The following is a 19,427-nucleotide window of genomic DNA, read 5'->3' as shown; positions in this document are numbered from 1 at the left end:
AGGAAGAATGCAAATTCGTAACACAATACGTGTAAAAAGTATTGTACGAAACGCAACACAAATCAGCACAGTGAAGTAACCGGGGACAAATGCGAGTAGCCCTAGTTCCAACAACGCCTTGAAATGCATTCATACTAAACTGTTCTTTTTTGTTCCATTTTTTGTTTTGTTTCGCTTCCACTGCTAAATGTTACGTTCTACCTTTGGGGTGGGTTTTTGCAAGATGCAGAAAAGGAAGTATAGCTAAACATTTATCCCAACGAGAGCCATCATTACTGTCGCCAAACGGTACCAAACAGTGGTCACAGTTTCACCCTTGCTTGGGGATATACCAGCTGCAACGCGCGTAAATTGTAGCAAACTGGCTGAATTTGGTAAACGCCCTTTTGCGCACGGACGTCTTTATCACAGTGCTGCATCGGCAGCGGAACGGCTTCGTAAGCTTCCCGCCAGCGTCCAGTGGCCAAGCCCAGCCAGGCCGCTGTTACGTGAACGATTGGACACAGAATGCAGCATAAATGCAACACTGCGAATAGAAAAAAGAACTGTCCAAGTAAAAACCTCATAAAACGTTCGCCCACTTTGCCCCTTCCTGCTCGAGCGCGTTCAGAATCTCGAGCGTACGAGATGGAAATGAAAAATTTTTCAAATTAAAAACACATTAACAGTTTTGCGGTGAGTGTTGTGTGGCGGTGGTGTGCCGCTGCTAGCCCAAGTGGTATCGCCCTGTGGTCACGGACTGTCATTTGCGTACACCCTGACCGCATGTCGGTAGGGTTGGAATAGGTTTGCCGGGGTCTGCCACAATGTCTGCCACAATGGCAGCAGTTGCAGCACGGTGTGGCATTTGCAAGAATCGATCAACGTACTGCATTTCTACAACATGCGACTGGAGCGCAAAACCGTGCCGTACGCGTTTGCGGAAATTGGGAGACCCTAAATGGGATATCATTTAAACTCAACTGTCTACGGAGCACTGAGCCCACAGTGGCACAGATCGATCGCCCAGCAGGGCTTACTTTTATATACTTTCCAGCGATCCCAGGAACTCCCCGGTTTTTGTTGCTGCTCCACGGCTTAACGATTCCGATCGAACAAAAGAACGCCAACCAAAACGTCTGTCGATACGATTACTCAACGGTCCCTGAAGTTCGGCCGACTTCCTGGACGCGTTAGGGCTAAAGGAACCCGGGACACGCACAACAGCCCCGGCCACCGTTCGTTACGGCATAACCGCGCAAAAGGGAGTTGAACCATGTCGTCCGTGATCATGCCATAATTGGCACCCAAACACAACCCGATCACACTCACCGCCCAGACAAACAATGCGCGAACGGTTCGATATTCGTTTGCCGAGAACAGTTTTATCGCCTCGGCTGGTACCACAAAGCATGTTTGCATGCTGCAAAACATGACTCACAACACACTGTTCATATTCGCACCAGCAAAAAGGCCGACAGTCGGTTTGGACTCCGCTCGGCTGATGGACTGGACTGGCTGGACGCCCATCGTTCAGTGACTCATCTACTGGTTGCGGATTTTGTTTTGCTCTCTTCCGTCCACACTTAGCATTGATGTTTTGCACTTTCTGTTCATCTTCTTTCAAACCCCCTGATTTTCGAGGTCTTTTGGGCGAAATTATAGCAAAAAGGTAAAACAAATGGGAGGGCAATTATCGTGCCGTATCATCTTGTCTGGAATGTCCGGAGCAACCTGTAAAAGGTAAGGTTCGGATGCTTGGGAGCTCTCGAAACAGGCGGAGGGGTCATTTTTCGATGGAGCCTCCTGTAGGTGCTTCAAGCAACCGTCCCCCTGACGAGCCTCCTTCAACATCCAATCAACCGGCCGGTTGGTAGGCAGGTCTCTCGTAACACTACCGTCGCAAAACTACTCACGCAGGTTGTTTTGAGCCGAACGGGCATAGACGATGATTCATCGCTTACAAACAGCTAGAGCAGACACGCAAAACGCATCGCTGATGAATCACGTCCAAGTTGCAGCCCGAGGGCCCACTTCTAGTTGCATCAAGGTTTTGTTGATACGTTTGCCAGTGCAAACTGTATCACGTTTCGCTTGGGTGCTTCACTGGAACTTGGTAAGATATTGCCCATCCAGTTACGCGGGGGTTACAGGGGTAGCAGTTTAGATTTCGTAGTAATGGATGCAATTTCCCGTTGTAGCATAAAATAATCATCCACACCTGCTGTGCTTGGTAAATATTGATACCTAAGTACGGGCAAAGTACGGGCGATTCATATCGAGACGATAAAAGATGGATAAATAGTTTCGATCCGTGTAATTGGAAGTTAAGCAAATTTGTTCCCCGTTCGTGATCCCAGGCTGAAGACGAACGACTGTTGTCATGTTTACTCTTCGCAATAGATAGTCGGAAGTGCCTGGTTCTTGATGTTTACTTCGTAGTGCGAAGAAAAACGTAGGAATGAGGTGTTGGTCGCTTAGCTTCGTAAGAAGGGCATTTATGGAACGTAGAAATCTTTTAACTGACGCTCGTGAACGTTCCTGCTTCACCTGGATCGAAGCAGGGGCGGATTTGCTTGAGCGATGTTTCCTGTATCCAGTCGAGCGGAATAAGGCTGAATTGGTTGTACGCAGCACAGGGCAGGGTGGGAAGATATGCAAAGAATGTTCACCGTATTCGTACCAGTCATTCAGCGTTGCGGGCAATCATATGGTGTGATTTCTAAGATTTATTTGTTATCGTTGTATCGTATCCTTGGAAGCAGATGATACACAGATAGTGTTGAATCGAGTGTAACACCAATGTAGGTTTATAGTAAACCGACAATCATTTGTGCATTTAAAATAGATTAGATTAGAGAATTTACAGAGATAATTAAAATAAAAAAATATATTATATTATTTTATTTTATGTGCTATAAATTACAAACTGGTCTACTGGTTAGATTTACGAAGTAAAAAACCTTAAAAATAATGTTAAATAAGGTAGTAAATTTAAATGTTGTTTAATTAAGACAATGGTCGTAATAGGTGAACAATAACCGATTTGGTAGTGACCGTAAATGTACGTTTTCGTTACAGAAAAGTTGTGAAAAACGGAGACTAAAGGGCTTTATTGAATAGGTCTCAATGTTTTGTCGATCAATATTAGTCGAGAGTTGTAAAATTCATGAAATAATTTTCAATAGACGATGAAATTCAATCGGTTTTAGATAAATATTAGCCAAAACATGTACAAAATTCTCTACTTTGTATAGGGTATCGTGGGCGATATGATTTTTTGTTGGCCAACCTCATTAAAATGATTGCAAAAATTGTGATTGTTGTCTTTCTTGATGGCGCAAAAATTAATATATTTGAAGTTGAAATATGAAGTAGCAGTAGTATACTAATTTTTATTGATTTGTACAGTGCACAGTGAATTCTTATGTGGTGATTTCTAATGGGTTCAAATCGTTTTCTTTTCTAATTCTATGAATGATTTAGCTAGCACTGCCAACATTTAAAATTTTTCTTATTTTTGTTATTACCGTTGGTGGAAAATTGGAAAAATAACTTGGGCAATAAGTTGAAGTCTATAGTTTTTACTATTACAAGTAAAATGAATATGTTAACCGCTTCCAAAACATAACAAAGAACATCATAATCATACTTGTCTATTGAATTCTCCGAATTTAATACAAACATCAAAATCAATGAAACAACTTCTTATTCCTCCCAATAAAAGCTTGCATTTAAGGGTTAAAACTTTAACCCCTCAAACATTATTTTGCTGGTCGAAAATCAGGATTTACATTGTTATGAAACACGTTATTATATTTCCATGACGCAATATGAAAAAAGTTACCAAAATAATTTCCGTATTTTAATTTATTTCAAGTTGGAAGTCACATTGTATAATTAAAAAGACATCTTCGTTATGTGCTAACGATCCTTTTTGTAAATAATAAAATTTCCATCAAACGGTATACAATTCCATCAAATGATAAATTCTCCTCTCATTACTTGTAAGCTCAAACATTTCGAGCGCTTTATAGTATAATAGGTAGAACTGCAACACATTTCAACGCAGCTTCCGAGCAGGAACGCTGTTTACAACTCAAACCCATCAAAGGATACCATTTTGTGCAATGGTCAAACAACAACAACACTACTAGCACACATTCATGCAGCTGATGACTGTGTTTGCATAACAAAATGTTTTGCACTCGCCTGTAAATATGACCTTTCCGGGTAAAGTCCGGGAAGTCGTGCACGTTTCCACGATTGCAGTCACCCAATCCCACCACCACCACGCAATAAGCCTCACGCTAGCATAGAAGTAGATTGGCGCTCAGCACTGGAAAGCATATTAAAATATTCATTTGCACGCATTTTCAAAGCAATATTCACCTAAAACGAGGTGGCTGCCGGTTAGCTGCAGGCGGCTTAGACCGGAATGATGGTTTGAAATTTCGGTGGCAGTACCACTTTCCGGTCACTATGTTACCTTCGCAAAAGCTCACAATTTCCATAGCTACCGGTTGGCGCATTTTGTAGGTTTCGATTATGACGATAATTATTATAATTCGATATGCGTTGTGTGCATTAGATAAACAGTATGTTTGGCGATGCAGGGATCACCCGGACGACGGACGCTCGACTCGCACGCTCTCAAACTCAGCGCTGTTTGCACATATGTGGCAACCATAAAGGCAAGCCCCACAAACAACCTCGTTCATCCATCTCGCCTCGGTGCGAATGCGAATCCAAAGCGCTGTGCTCTTTTCCATTCAGGTAGGTGGAAAAATGCATCCCGAGTCAATGGAATTTTAGATGCCCGATGCCATTGCCGTAGTTCGTAGTTTTGCACAAAATGCAATCAAACACGCGTGCATTGTCGAAGCCCATTGCGAAGCGCACAGAACAGAAGCAAAAGACCCACTCCCGGGTCGGTGTTTGGTTGCAGCACGGTAAACATTTTAATTACAATTTTAACGGGTTTCCAATTGTGGTGACCTGGCACTACGGGCACGAAAACATTTTTTTTTGGCAAGCAGTGGAGAAGCAGCCCTGCAAGGTTGGTGGGTATGAGCACAACTGGCTTCACCAGACCACCAGAGCAGGAAGGCGAGGAAGGGGATAGCGCGGGGTTTATCAAAATTATTCAAGCGCATTCGACTGGCCACCGGGACACAGCAGTAACGCGAGGGCAGGTGAAACGGAACCGAAACCCGAAATCAACGGAAACGGACAGCAATTTCCAATCTCACGCTCACGTTGCGCTTATCATCAACATCATCATAGGGGCAGGCAGACAGGCAGAGCAGAGGTAGCACCATCGTCATCGCAGTTGATCCTCCCGAACTGCTCCCGGGGACGGGAGACTCACAATTTGTTCTGGAAAATGCTAATGGTATTCCGTGGCCCGTGCCCGTGAGTGGATGAATAATTTGATTGTGTAGTTACATCGATTTTTCAACCATGGCACCGCGACGGTAACGAGCGTTTGATGGTGGGATAAGTTGATAGTTGATTTGCAGCAGCACGAAGGAGTGACTTCCGGAGTAATTATGAAAATGTGTGTGAGTTTTGTTTTTTTTTCTCGGTTTACTGCTCGTTTTGTTCTTTGCATGTTTTGTGTTACATTCTAGGCGGTGGTTTAAAGTGAGGCAAACTTTTTTTTAAACGCTTTGGATTAACAGTTGATTGTATTAAACGTGTTTATTTTGAGGTATAATTTTACATGTTAATGAGCTGTTTAGTTGTTTAGGGGTACAGATTGGTAAGACATTAAAGCTGAATAGCTGTTAGAGATAACTCATCCAACTATAACAAGATTATTTAGAAAAAAGAGAACAGTTGTGCTCTTTACATTCAAAACTCTTTTTATTGGTTATGGTAAAGCAATCCATTATTTTAAAGCAATAACTTATGTAAACTATTTTCAGAGGATATTGTGATAATATTATTCTTTTCATTTGGATTTTTGGAAATTTTGACTACTTGGGCAGAACAAGGGCAAGAACTTAACCAGATTGCTTGCGAATACTTTTTGCATAAGTATCACGCCATTTGCGTATTGTGTTTGGTGCGATGAAGAAAAGCATACACGGAAGCATATGTGTGCAGTAGTTGAATAAAAATGACATAAACTTGAATCATACATATTATTAGTAGTAACAATTTCATTTAACACGTTATTATCGGCGTATTTTATTCTTATTAAAAGCAACGCGCAACCCAATAGATGTTGCCACGTCATAACGATCAGATGTGGAATTGAAACGTACATTTTAGTAAAAGCATACCTATCAAATAGATAGCCAAGTCTCTTTAAGAAATTATTGTTAATTTGTAATCAAGCTGTAATCAAGCAAACAAATAATAAATAAAATGGACAATACTTTGTAACAAATATTAGTTCTGAGCCAAATAAATTTAATAGTGCACTTTTTAGGCAAATAAATTTGTTAAGCTTTTATAATCTTGAAGACAATTCGCTTTCTATTCTATTGAAAGATAACTTTCATTTCGAAAATCTAACACTAAAATCATAATTCTCATTTCAACGTGCAAGCCGATATTAGCCCTCAATTGTATTTAAATTGTGGAACTTTGGGCTTCAACATAAAGGATGTTTGGAAGAACATTGGAAATTTAGGCACATAACGTAGGTAATAACTTCTAACAGCTTCTATAGAAACGGTTAAGGTATTGCACCATATAGTACGAATGAGGAACTATTTATGCTGTATTGTTTTCTACAAAACAATATTTCTACGCAATGAAGTCATTGGACGCTACGACGCTAATTTGTCCATGCAATGCAATGTACAATTAAACTACCAATTAAGTAAAAATTAAAAATTCTTTGTTAAATGCTGCTCTGATTGTACTTGTACCGGTACATGGTAAAACTGTGAACAAGACATCTTTGACTCAATTGTTGCTGTGTAATGAGCTGTGTAATAGATGTATCTTCTTTTTATTTTGGCCAAACAACCGCTCTCGGTCAGGGCCTGGAAGTACTATTAGTGGGCTTGGCTTTCTGTGACTTATTGATTACTCTTAGCAGGATAGTCAGTTCTACGTATGGGGACACGGTCCATTTGGGGCCTGAACGAATGACGGGCATGTTGTTAAGTCATATGATTTATGAACTGGACCACGATACCGGATGTTTAAGTGGAGAAGAATCCGTATGAATCAGATGTTTAAGTGGATTAAATATGCCATACTTTACTAATGTTGAGTGATTGTTGGAAGGAAGTAAGTTTCAAATAATGTAACGTTAGTGCACAAGATTTCTAAAACAAATGGTAATTTTTCTATGCAAAATAATGCATATCACCTCCGACCAAGAACATTCGCTCAACTATTGATAAACGTCTTGTTAAACGTATCACCATTGTTGTCCATCATTGTATCATTGCTTTTTTACAACGTAACAGATACTACAGTAAGAGAGAGCAATGCGTAATCATGCTTTTCATTTCCGCGGAAAACCCCCGCACATCAGAATATGCATGCGTACCGTGAAAAATCCATTAATCAAGACTGCATATAGCAGTGTCGGCGTCGTGGGGAAGGAGAAGCGTCAGATTAAATTGAGAAAAAGCGCACAAAAAACTAACCCCTTAACGAAGAAAACAAAAAAAAAACAGATTAAACCATACACAACCGATGCAAAACCACCACCCTTCGATGTACAATCGCTAATGAAACCGTACCTCCTTTGCATGTTTGCTGCATTTCGCTACGTCACCCGCGCTAGAATTCGATACGAATGCGGGTTTGTGCACTGTGCACGGCCAACGGTGTTTTTCCTTTGTCCACCGGAACGGTCGCTGCCGGGTGCGCTTGCGTCTCTCGTTCTTTATCCGGCGCGCGTATTATTTTTCTGAGGACGATGGCGGCCTCCGACCAACCGCTGCTCCCATACAGCGTGGTCGCGTGGATCGGAACAAAGCTGGCACCGCTCATGGCCATATTTGATACCGTCAGAATCACCCCGCTGTGCACTGGGTTTGATCCATTCGTCCCGACGTCACTCAACCGACGAGCACAGATTACGCTTGTATGCGCTTGATCGATCGATCGATCGTTACGATGCTTCCTTTCGGGCAGAACATCTCCATTCAAAACAAGCATACACACACAATCATGTGTCCGGAACTACACAGGTGGTCGGTAGCGTTGCCGAAGGGAAGCAATACATTTGCGGAAGCGATAGGCGTACCAGCGCGGAAATTGCTCGTTGAGGCTGCCGGTGTAGTGGCCGACTGGGAAGTGGACCTTTTTTTTAATTATCCTTGGCCCATGTCCTTCGAGCCCACGGAACGCCGCCGTGCCGTGCTAACTGGACATTCATTATCGGCAGATCGGCCGCTACCGTTCTTGGCTGCTCGCTTTGTGTTGCGGAGGTGCAATGCTGTTGGGGTTTGTTCCACCGGTGTTACGCTTCAATGCAGCGAACGGCAAGTGCAGCAGAAGCCCAAGCAGTAGTCGTTGATGTGGCCACGGAATTCCATCGGCGGGACGCTACTGGCCGTCCGTCCAGTGGAAACTATCGCGCCATAAATCAAGCTGAAAACGAAGCCATTAGCTGTAAAGAAAGTGATTATTAGCGGTACGGCTACAAAGATGGAGGCACATTCGATGTCGCCATTTGTTTGCCTAACGTCATTACGATTTTAGATGAGTGTCGAGATTGGGATACCGGTAGCGGGTGCCGTGAAGTTTTTTTTTCTTGAAGAGAAATACAGTTTTCTGGTGTATAGAGAGCGTTTTAATAAAAGTACTTTGACATGTGTATAGTCTCTCACAATAAATTAACTTCAATCACTATAATATAACATCGTTGAAATTAAATTTATCATAAACTAGATGCTTTACCTGGTTTCACACGGGATAAAATTGATGTCTCGTTTTAATCTAAAATAGAAGAATAGGCAATCCGAGGAGTACAAAAAGAATGATTACAATGATTTCAATGATTTCATCCCAAAGCTTCGATTCTTCTTATCTGTCGTTATAACCGTAGGTAATTAAGATCTGCTATCACAATCATCCGTTTGGATACCACTGAGTTTTTGGTTTACCACGGAGTTTATTGTACTCATATACCATATACCATATGCAGGTACTCCCTGATATATGCTAATTATGTGGACAGGAGGCAATGGCGTATCTCGAACATGAGCGTAAGACGAATTTCGAGATTTTCAGTTCAATTATAGCTAATTTTCTTATATTTTTGTTTGAAGTGGTAAGTTTTAGTCACTAAATTAGTTGTTTGATCTGATTTCAACTGAAGATTCCAATTTTATTCAGGTATTATTTCAGGTATACGCTATTAATGCGGACCGGAGGTAATAGCGTATCTCGAATATAAGTAGTTCGCGTAAGTCGAATTTCAATGATTTCGGTCAAATTATAGCTAATTTTCATACCATTCTGCTTGGGGTAGGTTTTAGCCATTAAATTAGTTATTTGATCTGAATTCAACTGTAAATTTCAATTTTGTACCATTTAAAATGGTTTTTACAATTCGACAAAAGGGAATTTATTTTGAGTTTGACATTTGATGTCTTAAATTAGGATAAGAACTGCCAAATTAAAAAAATTGCGTATGGCAAAATTGCGTATATCGAGTCTGGCGTATATCGAGAAATACCTGAACCTTTTGAAATGGTTTTTAAAGTCAACCAAAGGGAAGTTATTTTGCATTTGACATTCGATGATTCAAATTAGTACAATTTGCATAAAAATAACTGTCAAATTTAGAACATACCGTATATCAAAATCGCGTACATCGAGTATGGCGTATACCGGGAATTTTCTGTACCCATATAATGTAGGCCTAATGTGAGCTCACAAACTGCTCGAATTTGCTTGAGGGGTTTTTTTTAACGCCAGTGTAAATCGCACTTCACACCGTGTGTCAAAGTTCTGCGAACAAAAACAACAATCTTGTTTGAGATGTAGAAAATTGCAATTAAATTAAGTTTAGTGTAACATCTGAACATGTCTTCTTCTTCTTTGGCTCAACAACCATTGTCGGTCAAGACCTGCCTACCCCACTAGTGGGCTTGGCTTTCAGTGACTAATTGATTCCCCCCCATGGCAGGATAGTCAGTCCTACGTATGGCGGCGCGGTCTATTTGGGGATTGAACCCATGACGGGCATGTTGTTAAGTCGGTCGAGTTGACGACTGTACCATGAGACCGGCTAACATGTAGTAAGTCTTAAAACCTATTCTCGTGCCACCATGAGGTGTATGCAAAGTTTCGTTGAAAATGATCCAGTCGTTTCGGAGGTTGCTGGCAACAAACACCGTGACACGAGAACGGATTTTTAAAACACGTGTTATTTTATTTTTGAAATGATGCAAACATAACTCAAAATGTGTCCAATGGAAAATTGTTTAAGCTCAATATTTCACTTGTGATATTTTAAAGCAATTAATTGCTCAGCCGTTACCAACAGTACTCGTGAGGATTTTTAGAAAAATATAAGTTTATTTGAAAATAAAACACTCTAATCACTGATAGCGGTTTTTTTAGTTTTTTTCTTGACCTTATCCATCCAATGAATAATTCCTGTGTGCAATGCTGCAAGCTTTTTGTGCAATACTTGCTCTATCAAGAAACAATGTATAACAAAGGACATAGTAAAATGTGTGACAAAATCGTTCATTTGGATTGATAAATGTGTTTCCACGTTAGCGAATCAGCAAATTAACAAACGGAAAGGTTGTTTAACTAACCCGTTAATTAAACGCTACGTGCACTCATTTGTCGAGCATGCCCGCTTGTTTAACTATCCATCATCAGTGGGACATTCAAATTCAATTTCTACCTCACAATCAACCCTCCATCGGATTTCAGTATCAAGTACCAATCGGGTGCCTCATTTAACTATCACCACGACGAGGTAGTAAGCAGAAGAGAGGCTTGTATGCTCATGTAATACTTCACCACACATCCTTGTGCTACCGTCTGCAAGCGAGCTTACAACAAAATCCAATCGATCGGTTTTTTTGTCGGTTGTTGCTATCAGCTCAATCATTTTATTATATTTTCAGATTTAATTGAAGTAATCGATTGCCGGTGAAATGATTGTGGGTGGGTTGGTGTGTACCCCTACCTCTAGCTATCGGCTGCGGTAGCAACAAAGGCCCGACTGCACGACGCACACAGTGCATTAACGCATAATCACACACAAGAGGTGACTGATTAAAAACCAATAATGCGAAATATCATGTTAAACAGCCTATCATCGACCAGCGGTAGGGTGGCACCGGGTTTTTTCACTCGATCACTCGACATTTCAATTTGAAATTAATATCAAACCCTTCCCTGTTTCTCTCTCGCTCTTCCCTTTCTGCACCGGTTCGCTTTTGTGCATCGTATTGATCGCACTTTCACTATGGCAGCCTAATTAATTAGCTTTTTAGCGTGGATGGTTTTAATAGTTTAACTCTCGTTTGTTGCTTTGTTCGTGCGATATTGATATCGGTGGCGGAGTTTTCCGCGAAAAGCTCCTGCGGTGGAAAATCGTGCTGTAAATTGATCGTATCTATGGAGACGGTTGGGAGGAAATGGGGAAATGTAAAAAAAACCACTACAATGCTGTCGCAAACGAAAGATATCGACAGGTTGAATGACGATGAATCATATAAACAGGCAGCTTGCCGTATCGAACAGACTCCACGTCACTGCTCCTCCACGTCACTGCACTGATGCAACGGAAAAGGAGCGGGAAAGTCGCAAGGAACGCGAAGAAGGGTCACGTTTGATGAATGATACTGCACAGTTCCATTAACGTTGCAGTACGTTTTTTTCAGTTTTGCTTATTCTTACGATAGCAGGGAATAGTGAACAGTGAACAGAGATAGCCCACGTGTGTCAGATGTATCTTATTATAGCCTCTAGCGTAAACGAGTAAACTAACTGGATATAAATGAGAGCAAGTTTATTGTAAGATGTGAAAGCAAGGGTAATATTCCATCAGAAATTTAAAATCTTAATTGAATATGTGAAAACCTTACGTTTTTCCACTGCACGTCTACATAAAAACAATCTGAGAACATCTTCTTTTGCGATCTTCATTCCCCCACCCCTCTCTCCTCCCTCGTTGCTGTTCGTGTTATCCATACTGATGGATTTAAGTTCTGTGTGCACGTACGTTTTGCGAGATGCGTTACTTTTACGATCCGTTCCGTTCGCTGATTGTTTTAAAAGTGTCTTGCGTAGAATCGCAAAAAAAGATGGCAAGCAACAAACAAACAAAACGCAGCACACCGTTCTACGACAAACTGCAGTGCACTCGTGCCGAATACACACTTCTGTGCTACGCGCGTTTATTATTATTGTTATGGCTCTCCGTTGGTTTGGCGTCTTCTCCGTTCGCTGCTTGGCTGGCGGTCTTTCGGTCTGCGCGCTTGCTGCAAGCTCTCCTGGAGGTGCAATTTTTCTGCACTATCCAATAAAACAGGTGGCCAAATAAACAGGCAATGTCGATGTGCAGGTCATGCGCGGGTTATGGCAGGCGATGGCTGTAAAGATTAGGCTGCCATTATTTTGATGGCTCGTGATGGTGCGAGAATCAAACGCCCCGGCATGGGCAATGGGTAAAACAAACTATAACGAACGGTGCCGAACAGCAATTTATGAAATTGTGAAAAAATTGGTGCCATAAGCCGCAACGTGAATGCATTTTTTTTATTTTATGCATTAGTTTAGCGCTGGTAAGAAAAGGAAAATGGGCTGTAATTTTTGGATGTGTTTTTCTGCAAGGTGTTGTTATCGAGATAGAGAAGTGATGAATTTATCAAAAGTATCGTAACATCATTAGCCAGTCAACGGCAACATTATCGTTACAGCATTTAGAGAACGAAATCGTATTTTATGCATCAACTATTTCAAGATTGCCATTAAAATTGGAATGGATGGAAGAATAAGAAACACAATGGATTTTTTTTACACAGTGTATTTTTATAATTTTATGAACATTATAATAAGAAACGGATTGCTACCGTATATTAAATAAAAAAGTAATCTATCAAATATATTATGTTAGGAATAATGAAAACAAAATTAAAGGCAATCCTAGAAGATCTAATTCATGCTCGTATTTCAAAATATTGTATCAATAATCTCAAACAATCATCAGTTATTCACTTTTATGCGTCGTTCAACATCTGTCAACAAATTTCATTGAAATAAATGAAATGAGGTTGAATTTTTGTCGCATAAAAAAGTGCATCCTACCAAAACATCCAGCTATCGTTAGTATTGTTATAAAAATTGTAATAAATGTGAATTCTCCATCTAATCGAAGAAAAACACATAAACAAGCGTTTTGTGCTAGGAAATGCTACCCATAGTCGTATCACCCAACAGGCAATTGACATGCAATGAAATCTCATCTCCTCCCTGGAAGGATGGTGAATCTGCAAGATGCAGAGAACGGAAGCTACGAGCCGATCATTAGCGCGCGACGCGAACAGGGAGCCTTTGTATCTATCTTTAATTGTTTCAATTTCCAGCTGCACCGAGCGGCGGTCGCAAGCTATTTGCAATTCAACACGGTAGCAGATTTCGATTAATGAGCAAACGAGTCGAACGCCACGACCAATCCATCACGACTGACGGAGTTTCGCCGTACCTAGTGTCGCTCCTTGTACTGACACTCGTCCTAATGTACCGGCGTCAAAGGTGTTCAAGGTGTTGGGTACTTCGTGGTGGAGCAGCGATGGGGTGATGGTTGTGGCAGTTCTTTGTTTGACGATCAAGGTCTTTATCTCACCGATTTCTTCTCTAGCCCTGCTCCTTCAGTGCGCTGCCCGCACGTTCGTCCTCAGATCCGTGAGTAAGGTCCTCCCTGGCCCGAATGGTCCATTAATCAGGACGGAGGAATCAATACAGCATCGGCCACTAATGGTGTCGCATCCGGCGATCGACCAGAAATATCGGTAGCGGCTTTTCAATGCGGTACGGCGTTTCAAGGTGGTACCGGAAATTGAATTTCTCGAGTAGCAATAGTATCAGCGAAGTAGCAACATTAGCGCGATAGCACGCGTTTTGGTGGCGGCACAAAACAAACTGCCTGCTACGGTTAGTTTGATGACTTCCGTAGAGTGCACCCCGATACCGTGTTCGAATCAAAAAAGAAATAGTTCTAACGATGCGAATGATCGATGGTCGCGACTTTGTAGCAGCTTCAGGCGTGCACGGAGTAGATGATAGTGCGATAAATGTAGTCCGAAGTGATTGAATCAACGTCATAAAGCATCGTACCGGTGGGGAGGCGTAACACGGTGAGCCGTTAGGTAATGTTTCAATCAAGTGTCACATAAATGTGTAAGTGGAGGTCATCTGTGCAAAGTTCCCTGGCTGTATGTTGGATGATATGACAATTATTTGTATTTGGTCTACTTGTGCTTACTACGGATAGTTGTTTTTTTTTTGAGCGCATTTTACTTGTTCGGCTATGTTCAACGAAGTGGCCTGGCGTAGGTGCTTAAAGGAGGTGATACCTTGATTCAAAGGAATCTACAATACTCAGCTTAGCGTCAAAAAAAGATTAAATTTCATACTACGTTATATTGAAAAATATTGAACTAGCGTTCAAACACTAAAAGGATGATGTTCTCATCATGTTTTAAGTTTGAAAATTTTTGTTACCATTATAATTGTTTTATTATAAAAGAAAAAGGGTCAGATTAGATGATGTTTTCGCCAATCGATTTTCTTTTTCAATTTTGTTATTCGGCAATAATATTTAAGTTTGAAAAGGATTTGATGTTATTCTACATTAATTACAAGATTTGTTGGATCTTCAATTTTTTTGTAATGTAATTGAGGTGATTGATAACAAATGTATTTCAATAAAAACTGAGCTATATGAATAGCTTATTCTTTTTAGAAAAATGTAAGAGAAACGTTTTGAAATAAGTAAATAAATACCATTAGCTAAGGGCCTGATGCCCCGAGAAAACGGAATCACCCTCTGCTCATAAATGAATTTGCTACGCATTCGCTAGTTTAGAATTCCTCATACAACGTCTCGCTCGACACTTCAGAAAGGCGTACATACGTCTGACCATTTAAGGCATTCACTCGTGTTAATTCGCTTCTGCATAAACAAATAAATAAAAATCAAAATAAATTGCAATTGAATGATACATATAAAAACATGGCAAACTACGGCTTCTTGTGGTATCATTGGAAGGATTTGTTTATGTGGTGTAAGAGTCGTAGTCGCAATTGGTTAGCAATCACTGGCTGATTTCAGGTCCTTTTGACGGATAATGTTCACTTTCCAGAATTTTACTTTCTACTCAATGACTAAAAACAGCAGCAGAATGTTTATTGCCTTTAGCACATAGGAAGTAAATCCGGCGCACAAGGGAGAGGTATATAAGATTTAGCTTTATTGATCGTTTGTTACGATCAAGACACGCTAATGTTTGTGTTAATTATCTTAAACTATCTTATCTTAAACTTCTTCTTTCCAATTCGCATTTTAATAGTGAATGATGCAACAAAATGTCTTCTTGCATTCTTACAAAATTAAAAACGACTGTTTACTTATGTTCATTTTTTACCTCAGCTGTTTGGTTGACACAATTTTGCCCTTTGGTTACGGATCTTTATTTTCTGTTGTTTTTGCGCGTGTCCACCCAGAAGAGCACCACAATCATACACGAGCTTGTGATCGCCACGTGCTGAGAACGTCCACCACATCAACCACACAGTACCTTGAGCTAGTTCTTTCGCTTTGTTTTGCAAACTTGCCAGAGCTTCTGCGAGCGCGTGTGTGCTGTATGATCGGGTGCTGGTTTGCTTCTTTCATAAATCTTCCCGCTCGCTCGCTAGGCACGCTGAAAACGGTGGTCACGTATCCGGGAAGGTACACAGTGAGCAAAAGACGCGTCCCGATTTGCGATGGCGTAATTCGATACCGGATGAGAGGCCGGATAAAGTGTCGTCTTGGCTGGTTGTAAGTGGCAGAAAATCACGTTCTGCACGAGCATGCGTGGGGCAGCGATGGAGTACGATGTGCGGGTTAATACATCATAACTAGAACATAAGTTGATAAACCAGATCAAATTTCCCATTTACTGAGGAGTTGCAAAAATTACCCCGATGCACATTGCTAAAATCCCCGCGATGCGGTACAGCTTGTTCACCCAAACCTCTCGGTGCTGTTGCGAAGCGTTTGATTGATGGCAGGTCACTTGTTGCACTGTTGAATTTGTGTACTGTTTTCGTCACCTTCAAAGCTTGTGCTAGTTGGTGCTATAAAGGGCAATGCTAGACGCTGTTCAATAATAGTTGTGTGTTGAAATCTGGACACATACTTGACGCGATCGAGAACGTGCGCTGAACAAACCGGCATGTTTTTGAACTGTTCAATGTCTGTATGGCGATGATGTAGAGCTTTGATATGTAATGAGGTCAATTGAAACCCAAAAGAAAAGTAGGTCATTCCCATGGGACAGCTTGGCTGAGAGTGATGAAGCGAGCAGACGATAGTCAGCAAAATTTTGGTTAATTGTTCTCAGATTATGATGCAAACCGAGAGCCAGCACTTGCATCATGTTCGGTTTTTCTGCTTAATGTTCTCTTCCTATCAAAGGTCACCACTTCACCATTCTCTTATGGGTTTTGTCGTCACTTTGAAGCCTGCTAACTGCTTCGATTTTAAGATTGAAATTAGTCTGCCGGTTCGATTACTTAAAATAAGCAAACTTCTCTAGACGGAAGTCAACCAGTGAGCATTAACGAGAAACACACAATCACCTCGCAACGTACAATTGTTTATACGAACAGCTTGAATGTGTGTTCAGAAAGGGTTGCCAATTTGGAGACCAACGGCACCGGGACACATTTTCTTAACAGTTTATAAACAAATTATTCATCCGAATGTACGATACCCTGCGTGCGATCCAATCACTCTGCTTCGGTCGATAACATAAACGCGCTTTATTATTTATTGGAACAACATGAGCAGAAGAAGAAAACCAAAACGCGTTCATTGGCGATTTGTAATGTTGAGTAAACGGATCAGTTTACCCTCAGCTACCATCTGCAGGCACGGGATGGACTGACGCATCGTTCGGGGTGGTTGCAGTGCGGTTTGGTATGTTTAGTGGCCGGCTACTTACTTCAAATCCATCAAATAAACAAACGGCTTTATTGCACATTTCGGTCACATTTGGTGTTACACATTGGGGGCTGTTGGTTGGTTTTGCTTCTTGATTTAATCGTCCTCGAGTGGGGTGTTAATATTGCGCAATCAACATTAAACACTTGGAGCGCGCATTGCTTGCAATGTGTTTGCTGCTCGAAAGCATAGTCAAAACTATTTTTGAATCTGTTTTATAGGTAACGATTTGAGAGCGTTTCTATTACCATAAACAATTGGTGGCGCCATTGAATGGATATTTTTTTTAGTTTTAATGAAGCAAACATACGCTTTGTAAATCATTTTTAAAATGGTTGCTGTCAATTGTTTTTTACTTTCAAGATATTTTGTTGATTTTTTTAATAAAATTTCATTTATATTTTGACGTATGTTTTTATTACTTTCAAATCACTCGGAAGTTATGCTGAATATATGAATTCACTAAAAATAGTTCTTTAAGTAAATATTTACAAAAATCAAACTCATGTACCACGCATCACAATACACATCGAAGCGACCAATATCCTAATGAAGATACAAAACAACTACTTACCACATCTATTGGAGATCATTTTTCAACAACGCACTTAAACAATCAACAATCTAGTAAAGCAAACCGTCCCCAAACAACAATGACAAATGATGAAATGAAACAAATAGTGTCCCCCGTTGTTCCCTAGTTTCAGTATTTCACTTGGCTGTAATAAAGCTGAACCTAATGCTTCAGAGGTAAGGGTGCATGCAAGATTAATATTTGCTTCGTCCAAATGGATGCTATTTAGCGATGCCTTCCCAATCGTAGCGTACAGACCGAAGTGCCGGATGATGAGTCACTCATTGGTATCGTTGTCTTCTGTTATTTATTTTTTTGTCTAGATGAGTCCAGAACATTTGCCGATGTCGATTACACTGAGTAGTGCGTCTGGTTCCTGTTTTTTCTGCTTGTATTGCTTGTTGCTTTCGTCTCAGACATCGGCAACGTGTACATTACAATGAGCCGTAAATATTGGCCGATCAAGCAAATCAACCCCACTCGGTCAATGGTTTGGTGTTTGCTGTGCTGCAGGTGGGGTGTGTTCAAGTCGTGATTTTTTTCTTCTGTTGTTGCATTAAAATAAAACAGAAAATAGAAATATGTATGTGGCTTGATAAGTTAACTGAAAAGATGTTTGAAATGAAACGTTTATTATTTCAAGCTGAATAAGTATATTTGTAAATTATTGCGTAGTGTGAAAAACGATATATTTTCAGTACAAAAGATTTTGCAGTGAATACCATTCAAAGATTTCGTATAAAAGTAATCTTAGTAAACTTCTAATCTTAGCCTTATTGAATGTTGAAAATCGTACTTTTTTTTGCTTAAGAAAACTAATGCGTATCTATCCGCACCGTTAACACAGCCAGAGCATCACAGAAGGGGTAATCTTGTTGAAATGTCTCGCTGCGAAGAGGTTATTTTTCTTATTCCGTCTTTGAGATGCTCTATCATGCTGCATTAAACCATCTGCCTCGTGTTGACTCGTGTAACGCACCTACCCAACAACATGCGTTTCGCGATTGTTTACCAAACGTGTGCGCAGCGGGAAAACGTGACACGGCGTGATTGTGTACCGTTCGACGGCATCGAGCACACTCGGTTATTATTACACCGTGGCTCTTCTTACGCCTCGTTATCGCTAACCTGTTGTTCTGAAGGTTGATAAAAAAAACTTCTCCGAGTAGAATAAATATAGAACAGTAAGATACAGACTTGGTGGTCAGTTCTTTTTTCAGTGAGTTTGCCATCTGCCTCAAAACACCCCTACACTAGCGTGCGGCGTGATTTCGCACAGTTCGAAATGATCGTATGATATGAAGTGGGGTCAATGATCATTGAAAACGTAAGGCAATACGCTAAGACAACCCATTAGCATCATTAGGAAGTTGGCCGGTGACTCGATTCGCACTGAATTATTGTGGAGTGGTGATGGGGTGTTTCTTCCGGGGGTGCAAAGATCGACCAGGTTTTGTTGGTAGACAGTGTTCTCACGTATGGTACGTGTTGCCGATAGTCAAACGATGGTCCATATGGCGACAAACAGTGACGATGAGAACCAGAGGTGATTCATTGCCAATGCGTGTAATCGTAGCTTTAATGGGTGGAATAATAAAACTGAAATGAGTAACGTGACTGTCAATCGATAGTTTAGCAAAATTAGATTTATCATTATTAGAGCGGGTGGCATATTGCAAACTATTTGGAACATAATATTTGTTTCAATATGGCTAT

Source organism: Anopheles arabiensis, chromosome 2 (genome assembly GCF_016920715.1).
Source record: "Anopheles arabiensis isolate DONGOLA chromosome 2, AaraD3, whole genome shotgun sequence".
Lineage (NCBI taxonomy): Eukaryota > Metazoa > Arthropoda > Insecta > Diptera > Culicidae > Anopheles > Anopheles arabiensis.
This window is presented reverse-complemented; position numbering follows the sequence as displayed.